This window comes from Tachyglossus aculeatus, chromosome 21 (assembly GCF_015852505.1).
Source record: "Tachyglossus aculeatus isolate mTacAcu1 chromosome 21, mTacAcu1.pri, whole genome shotgun sequence".
Classification (NCBI taxonomy): Eukaryota; Metazoa; Chordata; class Mammalia; order Monotremata; family Tachyglossidae; genus Tachyglossus; species Tachyglossus aculeatus.
In genome coordinates, this window is record NC_052086.1 from 54260249 (window position 1) to 54286412 (window position 26164).

The following is a 26164-nucleotide window of genomic DNA, read 5'->3' on the forward strand; positions in this document are numbered from 1 at the left end:
TGTGTGATTTGGGGCATATCGTTTTGCTTCTCTGGGCCTCAGTTCCCTCATCTGTAAAATGGGGATTAAGACTGTGAGTCCCACAGGAACAGGGACTGTGTCTAAACTGATTAGCATATAGTTACCCCGGTGCTCTGAACGTACGTGACACATAGTAAGTGCTTAACAAATACCATCATCATCATCATCAATCATCTTACAACAAAATGACCACAGATTAGCTCACCCCTGCTTCTTTTTCTCCCCAAGTAAGGTTTAAGCAGAGAGCAATACCTCTCCAATTGTGAGCTTCTGGTGAGCATCAGTCAAGGAACAGAACAGCACCCAGATTAAACTGAGGCATTTTTTTCCCCAAAAATTCCCTTTGAAGAAAACTCTGCCCTGCGCAGAAAGGGATGGAGCTGTTATATTACCAACAGCCACGCCAAACTCCTCCCCCAAATCCTCAGTAGCTTCAGGGATTTGGAGGTGAAACCAGCCCCTTGGAATCGTTGGTTTTTAAGTTCTGGTCCTTTCCTACCCTGCAATTTTCTCACAAAGCCTTTCAGCCAGGTCTGTTGGAAAGGTTTTTTAAAGCACCCTGCTTTCGGCTATGACCTCACCGCGTAATGGTTATTAGAGGGGAAAGTTAGAAATGCTACAATACGCACCCTTAATGTGAGGTTTGATTCAAGCAAGGAACTCAGACATACCTGTGGATCATCTTTAGTCTGACCCAGAATGGTAACATTGATGTTTTGTCATACCATTTTTGGGGGACCTAGAAAAGTGACCACACTTGCTAACCAAAATCATCAAGGAAGAGGGAGAAACTTCCGTTTGAAGATAGAAATGAAAGGGCTTGGATTCAGTCTGGAAAGATGAAGGTTGAGGAAAGACATGAGTGGATCATAAAGAATCATTAGGTTGTGGTTAGGGTGATAGGGTGGGTGAACATGCATTGTTGTTCACCAGTCCTGCAACAATAAGATTAGGAGGCATTATTTGAATTTGGAGGTAGAGGTCAAGACAAACAAATGGAAATACTTTTCAGATCGTTGCAGTACACGCATGGGATTTGTAATTTTAGGAAGGTGCGAAGGTCCATAAGATCAGTACGTGAAAGAGGAGTTTGGCTAAATTAGAAGCAGTGTGGCCTGGTGGAAAGAACCCTGATTTGGGGGTCAGAGGACCTGAGTTCTAATTCCAGCTCCCTCATTTGCCTATGTGGCCTTTGGCAAATAACTATCTGGGCCTGTTGCCTCATTTGTACAACAGGGATTTAATCCAACAGCTATATTTATTGAGTGCTTACTGAGTGCAGAGCACTGTACTAAGCACTTGGAAGAGTACACTATGACAGAGTTGATAGATCCATTCCTCGCCCTTAAGGAGTTTACGGTCTAGAGTGGGGAGACAGATGTTAATAGAAATGCATTCTGGATATGTACATAAGTGCTCTGGGGCTGAAGGTGGGGTGAATAAAAGGTGCAAATCCAAGTGCAAGGGTGACGCAGAAGGGAGTGGGAGAAGAGGAAATCAGGGCTTAGTTGGGAATATGTGATTTTAATAAGGCTTTGAAGGGAGGAAGAGTGATCGTCTGTCGGATATGAAGGAGGAGGGCGTTCCAGGCCAGAAGCAGGATATGGGTGAGGGGTCGGAGGTGTACTTCCCAAGCGCTTAGTACAGTGCTCTGCACACAGTAAGCGCTCAATAAATACGATTGATGATGATGATGAGATAGATTGAGGTGCAGTGAGTATAGTTTGGCAGTAGAGGAGCACGGTGGGTGGGGGCTAAGTTATAGGAAAGCAGATAGGGTAGGAGGGGAGAACGTGATTAAGTGTTTAAAGTCGATGGTAAGGAGACTCTGTCTGAGGCGGACGGGCAAACACTGGAGCTTCTTGAGTGGGGAGACCTGGACTGGATGGTTTTGTAGAAAAATGACCGGGGCAGCAGAGTGAAGTATGGACTGAAATGGAGAGGGACAGGAGGCAGGGAGGTCCGCGAGAAGGCTGATGCAGTAATCAAGGCAGGATAAGAGAAGAGCTTGTGTTAACGTAGCAGCAGTTTGAATGAAGAAGGGCAGTGATGTGAAGGTTGAACCGACAGGATCTGGTGACAGATTGAATAAGGGGGTTGAATGAGGGAGATGAGTTGAGGATAATGCCATGGTTACAGGCTTGTGAGGCAGGGAGGGGGGTGGTGCTGTCTACAGTGATGAGAAAGTCAGATTTAATTCCTGTTCCTCTTCCCCACGTTAGACTGTGACCTCCATGTGGGACAGGGCCTGTGTCCAACCTGATTATCTTCTGTTCACTTCAGTGCATAGTACATTGTAAGTGCTTAACAAATTCCATTATTATTATTTTAAGGGACATTAGGGGTGTCAGCTGGGCTATCCTTAACCTGCAGAATGTATGTTAAGGAGGGCTAACACTACATTTTCCCTCCATGCACCTCGTTACTACGGTGGGCGACAGAACGCCGACTGGGTGGATGAGATCCAGACACGACATTTTTTGGGTTCTTAATAAGTTTTGAAAGATTTGAAAATGTCTTTGAGGGTGTTTAACTCATTTTTGCAAATAAATGCAAAACATCTCCCACTGACCACGGAGGAGCAGATCAAGGAGTTATAAATGAATTTCACCAGCATTCGTTGCTACTTTCCTGGCATTGGTTGGCTGAGGGTGTGAGTGACTCATTCTGTTTTTTGGTTAAAACCCAGGTCATTGGAGCCAGAGGCTAAAGTGGGTTGTGTTAAGTGGGTGGGAGGGACTTTTCTGTGTACTCTGACTGTAGTGGAGCTTGTTTTCAGACCTCCTCAAATGATCGGATGACGTGGGAAATCAAGGTGAAATCATCTGTTTAGAATGTGCTGTAATGACGACGATAGTATTTGTTAGGCGCTTACTGTGTGTCAGACGCTGTTCCAAGTCCTGGAGTAGATACAAGCGAATCAGGTTGGACACAGTTCATATCCCACATGCCACTCACAGTCTTAATACGTGTTTTACAGATGAGGGAACCGAGGCCTAGAGAAGTGAGGTGACTAGCCCAAGGTCATACAGTCAACCAGTGGCGGAGCCAGGCTCAATACCCAGATCATAATGATAGCCAGATCCGTGCTCTATCCACTAGGCCAAGCTCCTGAGCCTGAAATCCGCTTATTCCCTAAGATAAGGAATCAATCAGTCGATCAATGGTATTTATTCCCTTTATTCATCTCTCTCCCTCGCAGCCCCACAGCACTTATGTCTTATACTGCCGGGTTGTCTTTGACCCATAGTGACTCCGTGGACACATCTCTCCCAGAACCTCCATCTACAGTTGTTCTGGTAGTGAATCCGTAGAGTTTTCTGAGTAAAAATTCAGAAGTGGTTTACCATTGCCTTCTTCCACGCAGCAAACTTGAGTCTCTGCCCTCGAATCCCTCCTGTGCCGCCGCTGCCCAGCACAGGTGAGTGTTGACTTGTAGCAGGTTGCCTTTCATTCCCTGGCCACTGCCCAAGCTAGGAATGAAATGGGTTTGCCTCTGCTTGACTCTCCCTCCCGTAGCCAAGACTGGTAGAGTACTAGAAAGTCTCCAGATGCAATCCTGAGAGGGGCAGCACTTATGTATATATTTGTAATTTATTCATTTATTTCTATTAATGACTGTCTCCCCATTGTGACTATAAGCTTGTTGAGAGCAGGGAATGCACCCGTTTTATTGGTATATAGTACTCTTCAAAGTGCTTAGTACAGTGCTCTGCACACAGTAAGCGCTCAGGTGTGGCCTAGTGGATGGAGCATGGGCTTTGAAGTCAGAAGGATCTGGATTCTATAATAATATAAATCATCATCATCATCAATCGTATTTATTGAGCGCTTACTATGTGCAGAGCACTGTACTAAGCGCTTGGGAAGTACAAGTTGGCAACATGTAGAGACAGTCCCTACCCAACAGTGGGCTCACAGTCTAAAAGGGGGAGACAGAGAACAAAACCGAACGTACTAACAAAATAAAATAAATAGAATAGATATGTACAAATAAAATAAATAAATAGAGTAATAAATATGTACAAACATATATACATAAATAATATAATAATAAATACGATTGATTGATTGATTCTAATCCTGGTTCCGTTACATATCTGCTGTGTGACCTTGGACAAGCTACTCAACTTCTCTGGGGCTCAGTTACCTCATCTGTAAAACGGGGATTAAGAGTGTGAGCCCCATGTGGGACAGGGGCTGTGTCCAAGCTGATTAACTTGGTGTATGCAAGTTGGCACATAGTAAGCTCTTAACAACTGCCATTACTGTTATTATTAGTAGTAGTAATAATAATAATGCATACGATGGATTGATTGATTGCCGAGGACTGTACTTAGCACTGGGAGAGTACAACAGACAGGTTCCCTGCTCATAAGGAGCTCATAAGGAATCCACTCTTTATCCAGTCCGAGACCTCTTACCACTCACTCCCTGAAACATTCATGCAAATCCTATTATTAAAGCGTTGGCGATCCTATCCCAGTATGCCATCACACTACGCACTGGCATGTGTATGTGTTTAATTATTGTGAATGTTTACCAACAGACCAATGGCTCCGTGAACTATACTTAAAATTCATCAGCCCTTGATGGGTTATTTGGGATAACATGAGAATTGTGTGTTCTAATAACTCACCTGAGATTTCCCCCCCAGCCTTTACAAGCTGTATGTCTTCAGCACTCATATAACGTCAAAAAATACGATTGAGTGAATGAATGAATGGCCATAATTACCTTTCTTGGGTGAGGTGTTCTAATAATTCAGAAATGACTTAACCCTAGAAAGTCTACAGAAAGTCTAGAAAGTCTACCCTAGAAATATCCACCTCTCTGATATTTTCACTGTGGTCAGGGAATGCGCCTGTTGTTGTATTGTACACCCCCAAACGCTTAGTACAGTGCTTTGCATCATCATCAATCGTATTTATTGAGCGCTTACTGTGTGCAGAGCACTGTACTAAGCGCTTGGGAAGTACAAGTTGGCAACATATAGAGACAGTCCCTACCCAACAGTGGGCTCACAGTCTAAAAGGGGGAGACAAAACCAAACATACTAACAAAATAAAATAAATAGAACAGATATGTACAAAATAGAATAGATATGTACAAAATAGAATAGATATGTACACATTAAGCACTATAAATACATTCGAATGAAGAATTTTCTCATAGAAAATGGGCTTGGCTAGAAATACTAAGTGACCGAAAAAGGAGGAAATTAGGTCAAAGGAAAACCCAATCCCTTGTGAGGGTCAGCATTTTAATTAACTCTCATTTGGGAGGCGTTTTGCCGCAGAACCAAAAACAAAGCCTATACGGAGATGCAGCAGAACGAAAGGGCAGTCTCGTTACTCAAGCAGGGAATTCAGACAGAATGATGCAAGCCCCACACTGCCCAGAGCGATCAGAAGTGGGACGGAGAAACAATATGGAACGCACACAAAACCCCACTGTTTGGGTGGGGAGGAACCGGCTGAAAATGATCTGGCACCGAAGCAAACCGCCGGCTATTAATAGAACGTGTTTCATTTGGGCCTACTTATGTCCCCGCTCCTGTCTGTGCACTTCCTCAGGAAGCCTCTGGTTATCAAATAAACAAACCAGCCCGGTAATAAATACCACACTTTTCCAAAAGGGCGGATGATAACTTTTGGAAGGCAGGTACACTGTGTTCTTGGTTTAGGACTGTAGTTATCACAAACACAGCTGACTTGACAGGGAGCCCTGAAAAAGGTGACAGCATGCGCACGTGTACCCACATGTGTGCGTACGTGCACGCAAGCATGCGTGCATGAGCACACACAAGTGTGCACACAAGCACGCACATGCGCGCAAACACACGGGCGCACACATTTAAAAGCAAACATAAAACTAGAGGGCAATCTGAATTCTTTGTTCTCCAGATAACACCAACAACCGGACTGGAAAATGCTACAGGTTATCCTAGCCAGGAAAAGCCCTGAGATGTGTTCATTGTGGGCAGAGAAAATGTCTGTTATATTATCACATTGTACTCTCCCAAGCGCTTAGTACAGTGCTTCGCACATAGCAGGCACTCAGTAAATGGGATTGAGTGACTGAGGTGGACCGACCATCATCTCATCTGTTTCGGACTTCAGCTTGCAGTACCACCGGTACAATCAAAAAGCGATACCCAGACCATCAGTCAATCAATCAATCGTATTTATTGAGCGCGTACTGTGTGCAGAGCACTGTACTAAGCGCTTGGGAAGTACAAGTTGGCAACATATAGAGACGGTCCCTACCCAACAGTGGGCTCACAGTCTAGAAGGGGGAGACAGAGAACAAAACCAAACATATTAACAAAATAAAATAAATAGAATAGATGTGTACAAGTAAAATAAATAGAGTAATAAATATGTACAAACATATATACATATATACAGGTGCTGTGGGGAAGGGAAGGAGGTAAGACGGGGGGGATGGAGAGGGGGATGAGGGGCGAAATCTTGGCGAATTAAGATGCCTGTAGGGTGTTCTGTGATGACATCATGGCAACCCTTCCGAAGCAAGGAAATCTGGCTAAAAAATATATATTTATAAGTGTAAAACACAAATTGGCCCTTCCCCAAGATGTATGCTAAGGAGCCTTCAAGACTGACTGTGGTAAGGAGGTACTGTGGAAATGGCAGGTTGAAAAAAACAAAAAACTGATTGTTACAAAGAAAGAAATTGTCAATATCTCGCAAGCTCTTCGTGTGCAAAAACCAAAGGGAGACGTACAGACACCTGGCAGATCCTTAAATAGCGAGGACTTCTCTTTGCCAGTGCCTGCCTTTTTCATTGGAGGTGTTGCCGCATTTAGCGAATTTAAGTTTGGAAACTCTGTTCCTTTGCAGGCTCTTGAAATCATTTTTGTTATTAGGAAACACGAAGAAAGCAGTGATTTATGACTGGATGGTTTGGGAGCTAGATGAGTTTTTAGCAAAAAGCAAAGGGATGCTGAAAGAAATTGCTTCTAGGAAGGCCGACCACTCTCCTGAGCACTTAAACTACAGTGCAGTAGAAAGGGGCTCATTTTGCTACTAGTTTGATAAGGTTTATAGTCCGGTAAGATTATTTATATTAATATTTGTCTTCCCCTCTAGGCTGTAAGCTTCTAGTAGGTAGGTTACGTGGTGACTGACTCTGCTGTATTACGCTCTCCCAAGTACAGTAAGCCTTCTGCTGCTGCTGCTGATGATGATGAATAAATACCACTGATTGATTTAGGACTTACTCTAGGCTATAAACTCGTTAGGGGCAGGGAACACGACCAGTAATTCTGTTGGATTATATTCTCCCAAGTGCTTAGTACAGTTGTTCTGCATATAGTCAGTGCTCAAGAGATACCACTGATTGATTGGAGCTTCCATTTTAAGCTCTCAAGAAAGCTCATTAAAGGCTATCTAATTTGGTCATAAATTTCCTGCCTTCTCAAATTCAAATGAGTATTGCATTCCTTGCCTGATGCTACAGAGCTGGGCATAGGAAGCCTTCCTAGAAGTGTCTCTGAAATGCCAGTTCCCATCTGGAGACGTGACATTGCTTGCCAATGTTCAGAAAATTCATTTTTCCTGTGCATTTTACTGATGTATTCTTAGCCTCTGCTGCAAAAGACTGAATATTTTTTCCTCCAAGAATCCTGAGATCATACTTCCTGTGATTTTCTTTTTGTTGTTCTCAAGATTCTTAAATATTAGCATCAAACTCCTGATAAGTTTCATGCATGAAGCTGAGTACTGAGTTGGAAGATGTCTGAAGCAGAAGGGGCCGAAAAATTAGGGTGGGGGTTGCAAGTACTTTTAGAAATGGTTTATGGGGTGATGTGGCAACTTGCATTTGGGTCTGAAACCCTCAGAAGTTTGGGTTTTGGTTTTCGTTTCTGGTTTTTTGTTGTTTTTTTTTAAAGAATCCTTGCACAGCCCACAGGAAGAAAGGGTTGGCCTCACCCAACACCGAAAAATCTGATGGAATGACATTGGAATTTATGACCTTTGACTGGTTTTTTATTTTATTCTGTGTCCAAAAGTGTGGTAATGGGGCATGTAAGCACTCACTCAGTTTTCCTTTAGAAATGGAAGGAGAAAAAAGGAGGTCTTGTTTGTCAGAGCCTTCTTAGGGAATAGATTCAGACATTTGTCTCTGGATAGAAGTGGTAAGATTGGTACAGACTTCAGAACAAAGACCTCCCTCTAGGATTAAAAGCCCTAAGCGGGGCTGCGCTCTTCACCAATAGAAGTGGAATTTATTAAACTGTTGGGTGCAAAGCAACCGTACTCAGCGCTGGGAAAGAGTATTCAAGTGATGATGATGTTATTAAAGTCCTTTCTGTGTGCCAAGCACTGTACTAAGATCGGGGGTAAATACACCATAATCCAAGTAGCAGGGAGAACAGGTATTGAATCCCCATTTTGCAGTTGAGGAATTTGAAGCACAGAGAAGTGAAGCGACTTGCCCAAGGTCACCCAGCAGACAAGTGACGGAGCTGGGATTAGAACCCAGGTCCTCCGACTCTCAGGCCTGTGCTCTGTCAACTAGGCCATGCATGGGAATTTAGACGTGGTCCCTGCCCTCAGAAGGAACCAATTGTATTTGGCCCAGGGATTCAAAGTTACAAGGCTGCTCGCGTTTTTCACAAAGCCAAATAAATGGCACGTTTTGTAAATGTGAACACCTTATTTATTTATTTATTTTATTTGTACGTGTTTATTCTATTTATTTTATTTTGTTAATATGTTTGGTTTTGTTCTCTGTCTCCCCCTTCTAGACTGTGAGCCCACTGTTGGGTAGGGACCGTCTCTAGATGTTGCCGACTTGGACTTCCCAAGCGCTTAGTACAGTGCCCTGCACACAGTAAGCGCTCAATAAATACGACTGAGTGAATGAATTTGGCCGGATGCTGAGTCTATGGTAAGAAATTATAAATACCCCCATTAAATTAATAATCATCATCAATCATCATCAATCGTATTTATTGAGCGCTTACTATGTGCAGAGCACTGTACTAAGTGCTTGGGAAGTACAAACTGGCAGCATATAATATATGTTGGCAAATTGGCAACATATAATAATTGGTACCATAGTTAAATTTTGGGGGAGTTCCAGAGACAGTAGGCGTGGACTACATTTGGATTTATTTTGTGACTCTTCCCAAAGCACAAAAGAAAGTGCAGGATTTGGAGTGAACTTTTCAATCCCAGGCAAAAACGTACCCTTTGCCGACTTGACCTTTTCTTCATAACAAGCACAAAAACTGAATTTTTAACATAGAAATTCTGAGCATTTGATATTGCTTTTCCCATTATAGTGGAATGTTTGCCCGTGCTAGCCTGTTTTCTGCAGGGAGGTTTTTTGTTGTATCTGTTAAGCTCTTACTCTGTGTCAAACACTGTTCTAAGCACTGGTATAGATACAAGTTAGGTTGGACACAGTCCCTGTCCCGCATGGAGCTCACAGTCTCAGTAAGAAGGAGACGGGACAACTGGGGCATAGAGAAGTTGTGACTTGTTCAACTGGCAGAATTAGGATTAGAACCCAGGTCTTTTGACTCTCAGGCCGATGTACTTTCCACTAGGCCATGCTGCTTCTCAGGCGAGGTTGTTGTGAGCCTGTAGATCAGTGGCTGACTTCTTTAAAAAAAACAACAACAAAGGGTGTATATAAATGTGATCCTGAAATCCGTGGATATATTTCAAAGCTATCTTAGATACTTGTGCAGTGTGGGGTTGGGGAGATCCACTTATTATTATTATTATTATTATTATTATTATTATTAATGATAATAAGAGAAGCAGCGTGGCTCAGTGGAAAGAGCACGGGCTTTGGAATCAGAGGTCATGGGTTCAAATCCCGGCTCCGCCACTTGTCAGCTGTGTGACTTTGGGCAAGTCGCTTCACTTCTCTGGGCCTCAGTTCCCTCATCTGTAAAATGGGGATTAAGACTGTGAGCCCCACAGGGGACAACCTGATCACCTTCTATCCCCCCCAGCACTTAGAACAGTGCTTTGCACATAGTAAGCGCTTAACAAATACCACTATTAATATTATTATTATTATTTGGGCAAGTCAGTTAACTTCTCTGGGCCTCAGTTCCCTCATCTGTAAAATGGGGATTAAGCCCGCACTCTCTGCTCCTCTGCCGCTAACCTCCTCACTGGGCCTTGTTCTCGCCTGTCCCGCCGTCGACCCCCGGCCCACGTCCCTCCCCTGGCCTGGAATGCCCTCCCTCCAACACATCCACCAAGCTAGCTCTCTTCCTCCTTTCAAAGCCCTACTGAGAGCTCACCTCCTCCAGGAGACCCTCCCAGACTGAACCCCCTTTTTCCTCTCCTCCTCCCCATCCCCCCAGCCCTACCTCCTTTCCCTCCCCACAGCACCTGTATACATGTTTGTACAGATTTATTACTCTGTTTTACTTGTACATATTTACTATTCTATTTATTGTGTTAATGATGTGCCCCTAGCTTTATTTCTATTTATTCTGTTGACACCTGCCCACATGTTTTGTCTTGTTGTCTGTCTCCCCCTTCTAGACTGTGAGTCCGTTGTTGGGTAGGGACCGTGTCTATATGTTGCCAACTTGTACTTCCCAAGCGCTTAGTACAGTGCTCTGCCGACAGTAAGTGCTCAATAAATATGATTTAATGAATGAATGAATAAATGAATAAGGCATATCCAACAGATCAAAGCCTTATTGAAGGCACTTCTCCGAGAAGCCATTTACTATTCTATTTATTTTATTTTGTTAATATGTTTTGTTTTGTTGTCTGTCTCCCCCTTCTAGACTGTGAGTCCGTTGTTGGGTAGGGACCGTCTCTATATGTTGCCAACTTGTACTTCCCAAGCACTTAGTACAGTGCTCTGCACACAGTAAGCACTCAATAAATTTGATTGAATGAATGAATGAATGAATGACTAAACCCTACTTTCCTCTTCTCTTTCTCCCTTCTGCAATGCCCTGGTTTGGTCCCTTTATTCGTCCCCCCCTCCCAGCCCCACAGCACTTATGTCCATATCAGTCATTTATTTATTTATATTAATGTCCGTCTCCCCCTCTAGACTGTAAGTTCCACGTGGGCAGGGAATGTGTCTGTTGTTGTACTCTCCCAGGCAGTTAGTACAGTGCTCTGCACAAAGTAAGCACTCAGTAAATATGGTTGACAAATGCCATTTAAAAAAAAAAAGAAAAGGACTACAACTTGGGGAGGATAGGTAGCTCCCCTAATTTCACAGCCTGGATCCTTTAATAATAATAATAATGATAATGGTATTTGTTAAGCATTTACTATGTGCCAGGCGCTGTACTAAGCACTGGGGTAGATACAAGCAAATTGGGCTGGACACAGTTCCTGTCCCACGTGGGGCTCAGAGTCTCAATCCCCGTTTTACAGATGAGAGAACTGAGGCACAGAGAAGTGAAGTGACTTGTCCAAGGTCAGTCAGCAGGCAGGTGACAGAGTTGGAATTAGAACCCAGACCCTCTGACTCCCGAGACCATGCTGTCTGTACTAGGCCACACTGTACATACCTGCAATTTTATTTATTTGTATTGATGTCTGTCTCCCACACTCTAGACTGTAAGCCAGTTGTGGACAGGGAATGTGACTGTTTATTGTTGTATGCTCTCAAGCACTTAGTACGGAGCTCAGCACACAGTAAGCGCTCAGTAAATACGATTGAAAGAACGAATGCTTCTCTGTAATGCCCCCGTAATACCGATCTGAGAGGTCTTGGCACCATGGTCTGATTCTTCCTCTTCTTACCACCCAGCCAAGTCAGAAATGCACTATTATTACTTTTTCAACTCCCTCAAATCAGGTCTCTGGAAAGAGAGAGGTAGTTTAATAGTCTTGCTTCAGTGGACTCTTTCGATTTCTGGAGGCAGATATATTTTTAATGTTGTAGATGGTGCGATGTGGTGAGGAGACTTTTTCATTTGACCTCGATCTGAAGGGCGGCTATTTCTGGTGGCGGTCAGAGTGCATTAGCTTTAATGGGCGTGCTAGGCGTGAGCCAGAGGAAACTCTTCCTGTATGCTTGGGGAATTATGACTGATCACCTGTCATCTGTGCACTTTGATCTGTGACCTTTGGAAATCTGATATTCGCCTCGGCCACAACCCTTAGGTATATGTCTATATATTGTAAATTACTTATTCATATTACCGTCTGTCTCCTCTAAACTGTAAGCTCGTTACGGACAGGGAACGTGTCTGCTAATTGTGGGTAAGCTCATGATGGGCAGGGAATGTGTCTGTTGTTATATTGTACTCTCACAAGCGCTTAGTACAATGTGCTGCACACAGGGAGCGCTCAATAAATATGATTGAATGAGAGGGAACTCTCCCAAGTGTTCAGTATAGTGCTCGGCACATAATAAGCACTCAGTAAGTACCATTGATTGAACCACCCGGTTACGAAGTAGCACTTTGAAGTTGAAAGAGGAAGATGGTTCTGTCTTTTGGCCATTTTCTACGCCGTGGGGCCTGCTGCTGTCTCTCACTGTCATCTAAGACACTGAGTGAACGGTCGCAACATCTCCTCATCCTCCAGGTTTGCGCTATTTGGGTGTTTCCATTTTCGGGACATTATCGAGAGGACCGTTGCAGTCTTATTGTATAAGCTTGCAGAAATGAGCTTGGAGATAGCAGAGTTGTGGCCGCAGGAATGTGACTAGGGAAGTGGGTGGTCTATACATGCACTTAATTTTTGTTGGTTTGTTTTTGTTTTTAATGGCATTTGTTAGGCGGCTTATTACGTGGCAGGCCCTGTACTAAGTCAATCAGGTTGGACAAAGTACCTGTCCCACATGGAGCTCACAGTCGTCATCCGCATTTTCCCGTGAGGTCACTGAGGCACAGATGAGTCGCACAGCAGACGAGTGGTGGAGCCGAGATTAGAATTCAGGTCCTTCTGACTCCAGGCCCGTGCTCTATCCATGAGGCCACACTGCTTCCACACTAAGCACACAGTAAGAGCTTAAATAACATTGATGGATTGATGCACATGTCCAGTTTTGTGACCATCACAAGCCAAATTCTCATTTCAGAACCCCTAGTCTTCATGCCCCTTGCAAACATCTTAGCCAAACTCTTACATCTTTCATCCTTGGTCACGTTGTCCTTCATCTTTCCCTTCTTTTCCCCATTCTCTCTTGCTCTGACCTCCTTTCCTCACTTTCTCTTTCATCTCTCACCTTTTTATCCCCTTTCCCTTAACTTGCTCTTTCATTCTTCTTGTTCCTTCTTTTGACTTTCTTAACTCTTTGGCTTTCCTCATTTTTCTCCCTCCCTCTTTCTCTCCCCTCTCTCTCCCTCCCTCCCTCCCTTTCTGTGTGTGTGTAATAATTTTGGTATTTGTTAAGTGCTCACTATGTGCAAAGCACTGTTCTAAGCACTGGGGAGGATACAAGGTGATCAGGTTGTCCCACGGGGAGCTCACAATCAATCCCCATTTTACAGATGAGGTAACTGAGGCCCAGAGAAGTGAAATGACTTGCCCAAAGTCACACAGCTGACAAGTGGCAGAGCCGGGATTTGAACCCATGACCTCTGACCCCCAAGCCCAGGCTCTTTCCCCTGAGCCACGCTGCTTCTCTGTGTGCCTGCTTATGTGTGTAAAATATTTCAGTAAATTCAGTGACTGCATTTTAAAGCTATGGATCCCCTTCCAGGGAATTCCTGTTCGAAAAAAACTTGCACCAGAAGCTGTAACCTCGTGTGTCTCACGAAATTCTGTTTTCTCCGTTGTTGGGCCGGGCTGAAATATTTCTTTATTTTGGGTTGAGGCGGCTGTGGTACCCTAATAGGCCCAGGCTTGGAACTGTGTCTCCCACACAGCCTCCCTTTGGACCACGTCTCGGTCTGTGGATTAATGGGGATCAGTTGGGCCACCGTAGGAGGTTCTCCATGGTTAAAGAAATTAATAAATTACAAAGAGGGCTCTGGATTTGGCTTGAACTGTCATGCTCCTCCTCTGCTGGGCCACTGTTCATTGTCCTGTTCTTGGCAGGCCCCTTCCCAGTCCCACTCACTGGCCTGACTGAGATAACTGCAGGGCCAGTAACTGGGAGGAAGACAAACACTAGCCCGGCTCTTCTGTGATAGAAGGGAAAATGGAGAGTGCAGCTGGCAAAGTGGTGTGGCCTAGGGGAAAGAACGCAGGCCTGGGGATCAGAGAACCTGGGTTCTTAATCTGGACTCTGCCCCTCGCCTTCCGAGTGAACTTGGGCTAGTCACCTCACTTCTCTGTCTGTTTCCTTATCTGTAAAATGGTGATTAAATACCTGCTATTCCCCCTGCTTAGGCTGTGAGCTTGGCTAAGGACTCCTCCGTCCCACCTGATTGTCATATATCTACCATAGCACGTACCGTAGAGCTTGTTTGTGTTTGTCGTTACGGTATTTGTTAAGCAATTACTATATGCCAGGCACTGAACTAAGCGCTGGGTTGATACAAGCTAATAATAATAATGATGGTATTAAGCACTTACTATGTGCCAAGCACTGTTCCAGTCACTGGGGTAGGTACAAGTTAATGAGGTTGGCCACAGTCCCTGTCCCACGTCTTAATCCCCATTTTTACACATGAGGTAACTGAGGCCCAGAGAAGTGAAATGACTTATCCAGGATCACCCAGCGGACGAGTGGTGGAGTCGGAATTAGAACCCAGGTCCTTCTGTCTCCCAGGCCTGTGGTCTATCCACTAGGCCATGCTGCTTCCCTACCCTATGGGTCTCCCAACTCTGTTTTATTGTACTCTCCCAAGTGCTGTGCACACTGCAAGTACTCAGTAAATGCCATTGGTTGATAGTGAGGGTGAGTCAGTGTAGTTTGTCTCTGTCTCTGTGTGAGTTGGTTGGGGCCCCTTCAGTGCTCCACTATAATAAAATGAGAGGGAGGTGTGGGAGAGTTGAAGAATAGGTCTGTTTCTCTTTCCTCTTTCTAGGAGGCAGCGTTGGTGGTGGCTATAGGTGGGTCTTGCCGAGTGTCTGTATAAAAAAGAAGACCCAGCTCATTTCCTCCCTCTCCTTTCTCCTAAACGTCAACTGAGGCAAGAGGCTGGCGTTCCTTGGTTCGGCTCCGGGGATGGTGTGAGTCAGGAAACTGGGCCGTAAGCAGGGACCGTGCCCAGAAAATAAGGAGGTCCTAGTTGTCTCTTCCCTGGGCATTTCATCCAAGGGCTTCTAGTCATCTGGAAAATATCCAGTGGAATTGAACCACCTCTCTCCCGGTCCAGGCTGGCAATCCGCTCCGCTTGTGGAGTGGGGAGGGAAGGCTCGGAGACCTGGCCGCTTGCCAAAAGCCACCCTGCAAGCGTCCGGGAAGAGAACCTGAAATCCTGCTCCCTGCACCTCCTCTCCACCCTCCCCATCCTCTCTGCCTCCCTGGGCGTGGTACGGAGTGGAAAATCAAGTTTGTCACCTCTTCGGCTTGAAATAGTTCACCTCCTGCCTCGGCATCTGGCGAGGATCTCATGCCGCGGCATTCCCGACAACCTCCCCGGCGTGGATGAGGAGGGCCAGTGACGCCCAAGTTTAGCAGCTTCCCCCAGAGTCGTCCAGTAAGGCCTGTGGTAGAGCCGAGGTAGCTGCCTTCGTGTCCTTCTGATTCTGGGCTCAGAGCCCCGCTAGGGGTTGGCAACGTTTTTACACGGTGGGCCAAGCTAGAGAGTGGTGTGTGTGCCAGGCAGGAATATGAGCTGGGTTTGGGTGTTAAGGGGAGCAGTGCCAGGCTGGTGGCTACAGTTTAGCACTTCGGGAGCCCCTTACGTGGGAAGAGCGTCAGAAAGCCTGAAGAGGTGGCAGGGGACATGAAGAGATCTTCGGCCGTTTGAGGGTGGTGACAGCCAACGGCAGGGTGGGGTTGGTAGGCTGGCAGGGCGGCTCAGTGAGTCATCCTTCAGCGTGTGGGTTGGGACAGCCAACTATGTCGCCAATTTGTACTTCCCAAGCGCTTAGTACAGTGCTCTGCACATAGTAAGCGCTCAATAAATACGATTGATGATCATCATCATCATCAATCATATTTATTGAGTGCTTACTATGTGCAGAGCACTGTACTAAGCACTTGGGAAGTACAGATTGGCAACACTTAGAGACAGTCCCTACCCAACAGTGGGCTCACAGTCTAAAAGGGGGAGACAGAGAACAAAACCAAACATACTAACAAAATAAAACAAACAGAATAGATATGTAACAAACAGAATAGGTATGTAATATCTATAGATATATGATGATGATGACAGCAGCTCCCGTCCTCTACACCATCCAGTTTCGGTGCCCATTGCCAGCCATCTCCCTACATCCCTCATTCTTGCCTGCAGATTTGGAGGAGAGCAGGATTGGCCTACTGACGTTCCTGTCTAGAGCACAGGTGTTTCAGTCCACCGGGGCACAACTCTTGCTACCGGCATTGGGAATCATCGTGGCGTAGTGGAAAGAGCACGGGCCGTGGAGTTGGGACCTGGGTTCTAATCCCGGTGCCGCCGCTTGTCGCCCATGTGACCTGGGACAAGTCGCTTCACTTACCTCGAGAAGCAGCGTGGCCCAGTGGAAATCCATCGTATTTATTGAGCGCTTACTGTGTGCAGAGCACTGTACTAAGCGCTTGGGAAGTACAAGTTGGCAACATATAGAGACGGTCCCTACCCAGCAGTGGGCTCACAGTCTAGAAGAGCCTGGAAAGAGCCTGGGCTTTGGAGTCAGAGGTCAGGGGTTCAAATCCCGGCCCCGCCAATTGTCAGCTGTGTGACTTTGGGCAAGTCACTTCACTTCTCTGGGCCTCAGTTCCCTCATCTGTAAAATGGGGATGAAGACTGTGAGCCCCCCGTGGGACAACCTGATCACCTTGTATCCCCCCCAGCGCTTGGAACAGTGCTTTGCACATAGAAAGCGCTTAACAAATACCATCGTTATTATTATTAAAATGGGGATGACGACTGTGAGTTACATGTGGGACAGGGACTGTGTCCAACCTGATCAGTGTGTATCTACCCCACCACTTAGAACAGCGCTCGGCACATAGTAACCATTTTTTTAAAAAAAGAAAAAAAAAAGGAGGAAGGATGTCTGCTTGGTGCTACCTTCTGATCCCAAACTGTCGGACAGGAGAAGACGCTCTAAATGTGTTCACTGAGGTAGGATTCTGCAAGGAGAGCACGGCAGGTTGGTCCATACCAGTGTCTGGCTCGTGACCCGGGGCAGAGGGCTGCTCACGGAAGTCAGTCAGTCATATTTATTGAGCGCTTACTGTGTGCGGAGCACTATATTAAGCACTTGGGAGAGTAAACAGACACATTCCCGGCCCGCAACAAGCTAAAAGCCTAGAGGACTGGCAACACAATCAGGCCACCGGGAAGGGAGTGGGGAAATCATCCGTCAACCCATCAAGTGTATTCATTGAGCGCCTACTGCGCGCAGAGACCTGCAAACTTGAACTCTGGCTCCATGATGGCAGTGGGGCTCCCTCGTACCATGGGCCTCTCCATCACAGCTTCCAGTTGAGCGGCAGATTTCCCTCCCAGCTGCTTTGCGTGAGGTGTTTTCTGCCCTCCCCTTTCTGTATTCTCCGTCTCAACGCAGCCCCGGGAGCCGCTAACTCTGCTTCGAGGATGTGCCAAGCACTCCACTTACAGTCTCCGTAGCCTGGCTCAATGTGCAAAATACTGTCACAGTTGGCCTTTTCCTCCCGACACCTTGAAGCAGAACTTGGCAGCAGGGGTTGAAGATGTATTCTTTGTGCCATGGGGAAACCTGCAGGATTGAATTATCCCATGACGTTTCTCTGCCCAGTCAGCACTTCCCGTCCCCACCCCAAAATCCTACATCGCATCATCCGCAAGAGGCCTTCCCCGATTAAACCCTCTTTTTCCCCAGCTAGCTCTCCCTTCTGCACCACCTACACACTTAAATCAATGACCTTTGAACATTTGATGGAGCTCACCTCCTCCAGGAGGCCTTCCCAGACAGAGCCCCCTTTTTCCTCTCCTCCTCCCCATCCCCCCCATCTGCCCTACCTCCTTCCCCTCCCCTCAGCACCTGCATATATTTGTACAGATTTATTACTCTATTTTACTTGTACATATTTATTATTTATTTTGTTAATGATTTGCTTAGAGCTTTAATTTCATTTGTTCTGATTTTGACACCTGTCTCCATGTTTTGTTTTGTTGTCTGTCTCCCCCTTGTAGACTGTGAGCCCACTGTTGGGTAGGGACCGTCTTGTTGCCGACTTGTACCTCCCAAGCGCGTAGTACAGTGCTGTGCACACAGTAAGTGCTCAATAAATACGATTGAATGAATGAATGCGCAGAGCACTATACTGGGCACTAGGAATGAGTACGGAAGCGAAAATTGGATGTGGCCTCTGTCTCTAGGTTTATCAGCCTTGTTCGCCCGGCTCTAGAGACTAGACTTTCCTCCCTTCACCTCCTTCCCTCCATAATCAGCAATTCCTGAGCCTCCTAGTACCTGCGACTTTTGGACGCAATTCTTGATGACATCTGCATTTGGGTAGCAGCAGCTGTTTTGTTTTTTATTTATCATGATATTTGTTAAGTGCTTACTATATGTCAAGCACTGTACTAAGCGCTGGGGTAGATGCGAGCGAACCAGGTTGGACCCCCATGGGGCTCACAATCTAAGCAGGAGGTAGAACGGGTATGAAATCCCCATTTTATAGTTGAGGAAACGGAGGCACAGAGAAGTCAAGTGACTTGCTGGGGTCACATAGCAGGTAAGTGGCGGAGCAGTGATGAGAACCCAGGTCCTTTAACTCCCAGGGCTGCACTCTTTCTTGCCAACTTGTACTTCCCAAGCGCTTAGTACAGTGCTCTGCACACAGTAAGCGCTCAATAAATATGATTAATTGATTATGCCACGCTTCTTCTACTGTGCTTCCCCATCAGATTTCCATGAGGATAATTCCACCAAAAAAATGTGGGCCACTTGGTATCCAGAAGGAAACTTGCTTCCCCAAATCAGGCTGATTTCCACATCTGTCATTTTCTCCCAGGTATCCGCGTACCGTCGTCCCAGATGTTGTTGCCAACAAAACAGATAGGTAAAAGGGGTCTTTTCAAACGAGAAGCAGCGAGAAAGAGCACAGGCCTGGGAATCAGAGCGCTTGGGGTCTAATTCCGGCTCTGCCCCATGTCTGCGGGGACACTTTGGGCAAGTCACTTCTCATCCCTGGGCCTGTTATCCGTAAAATGGAGATTAAAGCTGCGAGCCCCATGTGGGATAGGGACTGTGTCCAATCTGATTAGCTCATATCTACCCCCGGCACTTCATACAGTACCTGGCAGGGAGAGAGAGAAGGGTAGGGAGGGAGGGAGAGATAGGGAAAAGGGAAAGTTGGGGGAGAGAGAGAGAAGATAAACCCTGCTGACTCACCAGGCAGCTTTTGGACTGGTTTCCCAATCAAGGTTAATGATAACAATTATGATTGTGGTAGTCATCATCCCCATTTTACAGATGAGGTGACTGAGGCTCTGTACTACACAGCACCTGTATATATGTATATATGTTTGTACATATTTATTACTCTGTTTATTTATCTTGTACATATCTATTCAATTTATTTTATTTTGTTAGTATGTTTGGTTTTGTTCTCTGTCTCCCCCTTCTAGACTGTGAGCCCGCTTTTGGGTAGGGACTGTCTCTATGTGTTGCTGACTTGTACTTCCCAAGTGCTTAGTCCAGTGCTCTGCACACAGTAAGCGCTCAATAAATACGATTGATTGATTGATTTGTTAGGGGCTCATTATGGGCCAAGCATTGTTCTAAATACTGGGGTGGATACAAGATCATTCATTCATTCATTCAATCGTATTTAGAGAAGCAGCGTGGCTCAGCGGAAAGAGACCGGGCTTTGGAGTCAGAGGTCGTGGGTTCAAATGCCGGCTCCACCAATCATCAGCTGTGTGACTTGGGGCAAGTCACTTCACTTCTCTGCGCCTCGGTTTCCTCATCTGTAAAATGGGGATTAATGTGAGCCCCCCGTGGGACAACCTGATCACCTTGTAACCTCCCCAGCGCTTAGAACAGTGCTTGGCACATAGTAAGCGCTTAATAAATGCCATTATTATTATTATTATTATTAAGCGCTTACTGTGTGCAGAGCACTATACTAAGCGCTTGGGAAGTACAAGTTGGCAACATCTAGAGCCGGTCCCTACCCAACAGCGGGCTCACAGTCTAGAAGGGGGAGACAGACAACAGAACAAAACATATCAGCACGGACACAGTCCTTGTCCTACATAAGGCTTACAGTTTAAGGAAGAGAATTTTTTGGCTAAGGGGGCCCACCCGTGGGATCAAAATGGGGGATGCACTGAAATTGTGTTGCCTTTTCTCCACTGCTATTCAGTTGAATGATTCATTCATTCATTCAGTTGTATTTATTGAGCGCTTCCTGTGTGCAGAGCACTGTACTAAGCGCTTGGGAAGTACTAGTGGGCAACATATAGAGACGGTCCCTACCCAACAGTGGGCTCACAGTCTAGAAGGGGGAGACAGACAACAAAACATATTAACAAGAGAAAATAAATAGAATAAATATGTACAAGTAAAATAGAGTAATAAATATGTACAAACGTATTCATTCATTCACTCACAGACAACAAAACAGACAACAAAACAAAACATATTAACAAAATAAAATAGAATAAATATGTACAAGTAAAATAGAGTAATAAATATGTACAAACATATTCATTCATTCACTCAATCGTATTAGTACAGAGAGCTGTACTAAGCGCTTGGGAAGTACAAGTTGGCAACATCTAGGGATGGTCCCTACCCAACAGCGGGCTCACAGTCTAGAAGGGGGAGACAGACAACAAAACCAAACATATTAATGCTGCCAACGTGCAAAGCACTGTACTAAGCGCTCTGGAGAGTGCAATATAACAGTAAGCAGACACATTTTATGAATGATCTGAGATTACCCATTGCAGTAAGGCCACCAGAGTCCTGAGAAGCAGTGTGGCATACTGGATAGAGCAGGGGCCTGCGAGACAGAAGGTAATGGGTTCTAATCCCGGCTCTGCCACTTGTCTGCTGTGTGACCTTGGGCAAGTCCCTTCTCTGGGCCTCAGTTCCCTCATTTGTAAAATGGGGATGGAGACTGTGAGCCTCACGTGTCCAACCCGATTTGCTTGTATCAACCCCAGCGCTTAGTTCAGTGCCTGACACATAGTAAATGCTTAAAAATTCCCATAATTATCATTTTTATCTCGCCCATGAACTGGCTTGTGGAAGAAGACGTCCATTTTATCCTTTAGAAAGTACCAGATTTCTGCTGCTGTACCTGGATTGATTTAATTTTTTTTTAGGGATGGGTCGTTGATACGACAAAAATAGGCGAATCTCAGCTTTGCTTTGAGGGCCAGATTGGGATTGTCACTGTGAAAGCACCAGTTGAGCGTGACCTTCATACTAGAAGCAATTGGATCCTAATTTATTCTTATTAGCCTGGAAATCTTTTGAAGGAGAGAGAGAAGCCGATCTGGTCTCTCTATCAACCTTGTTTCTCCTCTGTTTAAACAGGGTAAAATGCAGGCTTGGGCAGTTGAGCCAAGAGCGGAGGAATTTGTCGAGCCTTAAAAAAACCTAGTGAGATTTTTTTTAAAAAATTTACCGAGAAAAACACGAAGACTGCCAATAATTGAATAGAACCACCCGACCCTGCCGATTATTGTGGCGGAGTGAGAAACTCCTGGATTGTGAGAGGAGCAGGAGGGTGAATTTAAGGTTAATGAGTTCTGCTGCTAAACTGAAGTTGGTAATGAGGTTTCATCGATTGAATATGTCCTCTATTAACCCTCTCTAGATAAGGTCTCCCCTGACCCTTTTAGGGTGCAGACGATCCTCGTGTTGTTCTCCCCCGGGGTGGGCGGTTCAGCCCCCCGGGGTTTGGAGAGCTGGATGAGATGGTTGAGGGAAACCCCTGCAAGTCTGCTAGGCCCTTGCCTGAAGAGTCATTAGCGAAGAGAAACATGGTGCGAAACAAGACGGGGCTGAATTAGCCCATTTCTTCAGAGCCACGTGCAGTCTTTTTGCTGGACTCTGTAATTGAAGCCCTTCCCCCCTTTCTAATGGTACTTGTTAAGCGCTTTCTGTGTCAAACAGTCAATTGCATTTATCGAGCGCTTACTGTAATAATAATAAGTATGGTATTTGTTCAGCGCTCACTATGTGCCAGGCACTGTACTAAGTGCTGGGGTGGATACAAGCAAATCGGGAAAGATGCAGTCCCGGTCCCATGTGGGGCTCACAGTCCCCATTTTACAGATGAGTTAACTGAGGCACAGAAGAGTGAAGTGACTTGCTCAAGGTCACACAGCAGACAAGTTGGTGGAGTTGGGATTAGAACCCATGACCTTCGGACTCGCAGACCTTGCTCTGTCCACTACACTGTGCTGCTTATCTGCTTCAGGGCCACCTCCAATTTTTTTGGTGGACCCTGCCATTAATGTCCGTTTCCGCCACCCCCCCCCCAGCCCTTTTTAATGGGGGGCATTAACTCCCAGCCCCACAGCACTTATGTACATATTTCATTCATTCAATCGTATGTATTGAGCGCTTACTGTGTGCAGAGCACTGTACTAAGTGCTTGGGAAGTACAAATTGGCAACATTTATAATTTGTTTATTCATATTAATGTCTGTCTCCCCATCTGACTCCCCCTCTAGACTGTCTGTCTTCCCCTCTAAACTGTGAGCTCATCTTGGGCCCATTTATTCCCAAGTGCTTAGTACAGTGCTTTGCACACAGTAAGCGCTCAATAAATACGACTGAATGAGTAAATGTATTTTTAAAGCACGTTCTATGTGTCAACCACTGTTCTAAGCACTGGCTTATATACAAATTAATGAGGTTGGACACAGTCCGTGTCCCCCATGGGGCTCACAGTCTAAATAGGAGGGAGAACTGAGGCACAGAGAAGCAGTGTGGATAGGGCATGGGCCTCGAAGTCATAAGGACCTGGGTTCTAATTCTGGCTCTGCCACTTGTCAGCAGTGGGAACTTGGACAAGTCACTTCACTTCTCTGTACCTCAGTTACCTCATCTGTAAAAAGAGGATTAAGATCTGGGACAGGGAAAGTGTCCGACTTAATTTGCTTGTATCCACCCTAGTGCTTAGTACAGTGCCTGGCACATAGTAAGCACTCGTTGTGGGCAGGGAACATCATCATCATATCATCAGTCGTATTTATTGAGCGCTTACTGTGTGCAGAGCACTGTACTAACTGCTTGGGAAGTACAAGTTGGCAACATATAGAGACAGTCCCTACCCAACAGTGGGCTCACAGTCTAAAAGGGGGAACGTGTCTTTTTATCGTTATATTGTACTCTCCCAAGTGCTTAGTACAGTGCTTTGCATACTGTAAGCGCTCAGGTACGACTGAGTGAATGGACACATACCCCAATTGTTGTTACTGGTATTATTGAGTGATTTGCAGACAAGAGTCAGAGCCAGGATTAGAACCGAGGTCCTCTGCTTCTCAGGCCCGTGCTCTTTCCACTAGGCCTTCCTGCTTCCAAGAACCAAACCAAAATCTCTTCTCCTTCGCTCCCAGTTCCCTCCGGCAGATCCGCAGAATCCACCCCTGCTGCCCTCAGCTCGTTTGTTCGTATTCACTTGCAGGGGTCAGTGCCAATCAAGTGGAATTTTCCACAGCCGAAGGACAGCGGTCTCATTGTCCTCCCGCTCCCAGTTCACTCGCCCGTCCGGGGCCGGTGGCCGACCCCGAAGACCCTTGGGCCGAGACGGGGCAGGCGGGATTTGGAGATGGGCTCAGTCGGAGCAGCCGCTCAGTCCCCTGATTACCCTCTCCTTTTTTGATGTTTTAGTGGTATTTGTTCATTCATTCATTCAGTCGTATTTATTGAGCGCTTACTGTGTGCAGAGCACTGTACTAAGCACTTGGGAAGTACAAGTTGGCAACATATAGCGATGGTCCCTACCCAACAGTGGGCTTACAGTCTAGAAGCCCCTTCCCCGGACTCACCTGTTGCCTGAGATTGTGTCAAGGCCCCCATCCCATCAGCCTTCACCATGCAGCGAACAATCATCCCAGCCCGCACCCTCCGCTCCTCCACCGCTGATCTCCTCACCGTACCTCGTTCTTGCCTGTCCCGCCATCGACCCCCGGCCCACGTCATCCCCCGGGCCTGGAATGCCCTCCCTCTGCCCGTCCGCCAAGCTAGCTCTCTTCCTCCCTTCAAGGCCCGGCTGAGAGCTCACCTCCTCCAGGAGGCCTTCCCAGGCTGAGCCCCTTCCTTCCTCTCCCCCTCGTCCCCCTCTCCATCCCCCCCATCTTACCTCCTTCCCTTCCCCACAGCACCTGTATATATGTATATATGTTTGTACATTTTTTTTACTCTATTTATTTTATTTGTACATATCTATTCTATTTATTTTATTTTGTTAGTATGTTTGGTTTTGTTCTCTGTCTCCCCCTTCTAGACTGTGAGCCCACTGTTGGGTAGGGACTGTCTCTATATGTTGCCAATTTGTACTTCCCAAGCGCTTAGTACAATGCTCTGCACATAGTAAGCGCTCAATAAATACGATTGATGATGATGATGATAGAAGGGGGAGACAGACAACAAGACAAAACATATTAACAAAATAAAATAAATAGAATAGAAAGCACTTACTGTGTGTCAAGCACAGTCCTAAGTACTGGGGTCAAGCACAGTCCTAAGTACTGGGGTACGTACAAGTTAGGTTGGACACAGCCTCTGTCCCTCATGGGGCTCACGCTCTAAGTAGGAGGAGGAACATGTGCCTCAGTTACCTCATCTGTAAAATGGGGATTGAAAATGGGAGCCCCAAGTGGGACGGGGAGTGCGTCCAACCCAATTAGCTCATCTCCACCCCAGTGCTTAGTCCAGTGCCTGGCACATAGTGCTTAACAAATACAATAACTAGCTCTTTTCCTCCCTTCAAGGCCCTGCTGAGAGCTCACCTCCTCCAGGAGGCCTTCCCAGACTGAGCCCCTTCCTTCCTCTCCCCCTCGTCCCCCTCTCCATCCCCCCATCTTACCTCCTTCCCTTCCCCACAGCACCTGTATATATGTATATATGTTTGTACATATTTATTACTCTATTTATTTATTTATTTTATTTGTACATATCTATTCTACTTATTTTATTTTGTTAGTATGTTTGGTTTTGTTCTCTGTCTCCCCCTTTTAGACTGTGAGCCCACTGTTGGGTAGGGGCTGTCTCTATATGTTGCCAACTTGGACTTCCCAAGCGCTTGGTAAAGTGCTCTGCACATAGTAAGCGCTCAATAAATACGATTGATGATGATTATTATTATTATTGTTATTATTAAGACAGCTGAGGCACAGAGAAGTGAAGTGGCTTGCCCAAGGTCACACAGCAAGCAAGTGGCAGGGCTGGAATTGGAACCCAGGTCCTCGACTGTCAGGTCTGTGTTCTTTCCACTAGTCCATGCTGCTTCTCAGGGCCCAGACTACGGTGCCCTCTCTGTGGACCTTTGGGCGGGAGGAGGTGGGTAAGAAAATCAGAGGGATAACCAGCCAGCCACATCCATACAGTTGCAGCTTACGGGTTCATCATCATCATCATCAATCGTATTTATTGAGCGCCTACTGTGTGCAGAGCACTGTACTAAGCGCTTGGGAAGTACAAGTTGGCAACACATAGAGACAGTCCCTACCCAACAGTGGGCTCACAGTCTAAAAGGGGGAGACACAGTCTAAAAGGGGGAGACGGGATCAGTACCTGCTCTAAAAATAACCCTACCTATGCCACCCTCTTTGATTACCAAGGGCACCGTCTACAAAGACAGACAACTTTCTATTTTGTTACTCAAATAGGTTATTGAAATAATTATAGAGTGGGACAGGAATAGTCATCTTTTTCTGTTGCCATCTGCCTCTGCGAGAGGCCCGTATCCCCAGCATTGTTCACCTATATGAATTAACCACTGTGGCCAATTGCTAAATCTCATTATGTGTCTGCTGCCAATCCAAGGAGGGGGAATATATCTAATTTAAAAGTTGGGCCTTCCGTTGGGCTGGAATACTGAAGCCTTCAGCTCGGGAATTGGGGCTTTGTTCATACACATCCTTGTAAAAAGATGGACTGGTGTAATATCA

At 45.9% G+C, this 26164-nt stretch overlaps 1 protein-coding gene and 1 non-coding gene across 5 annotated transcripts in view; one reads left to right on the top strand and one right to left on the bottom strand.

Annotated features, from left to right (window-relative positions):
• Window positions 1-26164, top strand: part of TOM1L2 (target of myb1 like 2 membrane trafficking protein) — a 138254-nt gene that overhangs the window by 30701 nt on the left and 81389 nt on the right. The window lies entirely within an intron of this gene.
• On the bottom strand, window positions 3453-3590 carry LOC119943045. Its single transcript, XR_005455530.1, has one exon. It is a non-coding gene; the product is annotated as a small nucleolar RNA SNORA7 (small nucleolar RNA).